Raw genomic sequence first — 3,872 nt, 5'->3', positions numbered from 1 at the left:
TCGTGTCCACGAACGGCTCATTTAATAATCGAGACGGGCACGAGCCGAGCTTTATCAAGCCGATCCCGAGCGAGCTCATGGGTAGCTTTGTTCGTTTACAGCCCTACAGGGAAGGTTAATTTTTCAATTTGCTGACAAAATTTAGGTAGAACAATGGATTTTGAGGGTAACGAAATGTGATAGCTAGTAAAGCATAAAAAAGAAAGATTAATGCTATGATTTTAAAAATCCATACCAGCAGAGGTGGTTTCTCACTTCCTTTTTCACATCAATGACGATTTTTTAATTTTCAAACATTTACTATACTTAGCCAGATCTGTATCTATGTATGGATGCAATTCAGCTACTGAATTAATCCCGGTATATTCCAATGTGTAAAAGAAGTACCTATTACAGATTTTGCCACGCGGACATAGAGGTCAAGACAGCCAGTGTACTCCTCTTGTAGATGAGGATAAAACAACCAACGCTGTGAAAACACACTGGGAAACCTCTTTTTTTCGTCAAATATGATGCAAGATCTATGGCGAAGAGATTTGCAAAATATTGACTATCAAGAACAGGATAATATAATAAACCAAAATAAAATTCACAGGGGACCATTTGGATCAACACTGGCGTAAGCCAGTGGCTCTAGTACCATGAAAAGATTCATAATAAAATAACAAATTGCAGAAAAATAAAATAAGACACAAGATTTTTACGTGGTTCGGTCTATGACCTACATCCACAAATAAAGTGCTAAGGGCTACATTATATTTTATGTAATGAATTATTTTACAATACAAATGGTGTCTATTTATAGGAATGAGAGATAATACAAAATGGTATAATAAAATCAAATCAAGTATATTTAATTCTGATTTGATTTTATCAATTACAATCAATGCTAATATATTCCCATAATATCACAATATATTCTAACAAAGCAAGACAATTACAACCAATCTCTTGCTTCGTAATAGGACATACAGAAGGATTTTCTTTCTTTCTTTTTTTATAGATGAGAAGAGAAAAAGGGGCTTACAGGAGGATCTCTCCACTATTGAAACGAAGATAAAGATCCAGCGAAAAAAAATATACAAAAGAAAATCTGGTTAAAGAAGCACGACATTCATGCTATAGAATTAACAGTGCCGGAACAGAGATGAATTGGAAAAAAAAAACATACGAATCGAATTTGTGAAAGACGATTAGACGAACCAAAGAGGAGAGTGGGTTTCTGAGCAGAATTCAGCCGCTTTGCGGGGGGGAGAGAGAGAGAGGTAGCTCACTAGCTCAGGGAGGGAGTGCGGTGGCGAGGGGGAATGAGAGACTCAGAGAGAGGAGAAGGAGGAAGTTTGAGTGTGTGCCGCACTAGTAGTAGTAAATAGGGCTGAAAAGTGAAAATGTTAAATGGTGTTTAAGTTTAAACTTCCGAAGTAAAACAACTTGGTTTTGGTGTTAATAGAGAAAAATATAAAAAAAGTCCACCAAATTATAAGCGGTTTGCAATATAGCTTTTTAATGTTCAAAAGTTACTAAAAAAGCCCACAAACTACCAAAATGTATTAAAAAGACCACTTATTTTTTTATATTCTTATAATATCCTTATTCTTTTAACAAAAAAAATAATTGTAAAAAAACAAAACAATTTTTTAAAAATACAAAAAAAAAAAAAAAAAAAAACAATGGGCGAATAAATACAAAAACAATTTTTTTTTGAATAAATAAATAATTTAGGCCAACTACAGTGACTAATTTAGGCCAATTACAGTGACTATTTATGTTGTATTAAAGTAAAATCAAAGGTATGGTTCTTGAGATATTAAAAAAAAAAAAGAAAAAAAATTAGTCCTTGGAGTCAAATTCTGTTAAAAAATTGTTTTGATTCGCCCATTGATTTTACTTTAATACGACATGAAGCAATTTGTAATTTAGACCAACTACAATGACTAATTATTTATTTATTCCAAAAAACTTTTTTTTTTTTTTTGTATTTATTCGCCCATTGGTTTTTTTGTATTTTTAAAAAATTGTTTAGTTTTTTTTACAATTATTTTATTTTTTTATTTGTTAAAAGAATAGGGGTATTATAGGAATATAAAAAAAATAAGTGGCATTTTTGATACATTTTGTTAGTTTGGAGGCTATATTGCAAACGGTTGATAGTTTGAGGGACTTTTTTATATTTTTCCCGTGTTAATGTCATATATTATATATATGGGTGGTTGCCTACACTATCTGTCTAGTGAGAGGCGCTTAGCGATTTTTTTCAACTACTTTTAAAGGCAGTTAGACAACTTGTGGTTTATGGCTGTTATATAATTGCCCGCCTTTTCAGCCATACTTTTTGTTAGAATGAGTTTAGGCAATTTCTAAGAGTGTGAATACTTACAATCGCACCTTCAATATATTAATAGGCTGCAGTCACACCCGGCATGCCAAATTAAGTTTTCAGCTAATTTGGTTAGAATTAATATAGCAAAAACATAAAAGAGACTACTACATCTAGGGGTGCAAAGGCGGGCGGTTTTTAACCGCCCGCTAACCGCTAACCGCTATAACCGCCAACCGCCTAACCGCCTAACCGTTTAACCGCATTAACCGCTAACCGCCTAACCGCCATAACCGCCTAGCGGTTAGCGGTTAGCGGTTATTGGGTCTACTAACCGTAACCGCTAACCGCTAACCGCCTTTTTATATAATATATTTTTATAATTATAATTATAAAAATATGTATACATATAACATAATTACTTGATCATTAAATCACAATTTTTTTAAAAAATAATTAAATCACAATTTGAGTTTTAATATATTATCACTATAATTTATATGATTATATCATATAATCACTTGATCATTAAATCACAATTTTTTTTAAAAAAATAATTAAATCACAATTTGAGTATTAATATATTATCACTATAATTTATATGATTATATCACATGAGATTGATTATTAAATCATTTGATTATATAATAACAAATTATACATATATAATATGACATAACTCATAAGTATACTAATTCATACTAATTCATACTAATACAACAATTAAATATCTAGAGACTTATTTCCAATGTATGTTATAAACCTATAAGTCTATATAAGTCTACATATGTATATGAATAATATAAATGTATAATATCAATAGTTAATCATATGATTCAATGACAATTCAAATACTTTATTCAAGACTTCAAGTGAATCATATCATTAATGTACAATGATGATATAATTCGTATAATATCAAATTAAGTAATTGACATTGGATTAAACAATGACCAATGTGTTACTTATAAACATAATTTAAGTATTAATGTATTATCATTATAATTTTAGTAATTTATATATTATCACTATAATTGATATGATTATATCACATGATGACTTGATCATTAAATCATATGATTATATAACAATAAATAATACATATATAATATGACATAACTCATAAGTCATAAGTCTACAAGTTAATCATATGATTCATGTACAATGATAATCACAATTGATTCAATTGAATTAAACAATATGTTACTTATAACTACAAGTCTACAATTTAATTAAAGCATTATTAGATACTTTAGGAATTTAGGATTTAGGAGTTTGAACATTACTATTTACCATTAGATATTAAGTTCAATTCAAAGAAAAAAGATTATAAGTAAATATGATAAGAATTTAAATAATTAATCATATGAATCATATGATATAATTTAATGAGACTATATGATTATATAATATCAAATTAAGTAATTGACATTAGATTCAACAATGTGTTACTTATAATCACAATTGAAGTATTAATGTATTTTTTGAACATTTTTTAGAAAAAGGAATTTAACCATTTTTTTAAAGAAAAAAAAAAAGAAAATTAACAATTTTG

This window comes from Corylus avellana, chromosome ca5 (assembly GCF_901000735.1).
Source record: "Corylus avellana chromosome ca5, CavTom2PMs-1.0".
Taxonomy (NCBI): Eukaryota; Viridiplantae; Streptophyta; class Magnoliopsida; order Fagales; family Betulaceae; genus Corylus; species Corylus avellana.
The sequence above is the reverse complement of the archived record's forward strand: the minus strand, read 5'-3'. Positions refer to the sequence as shown.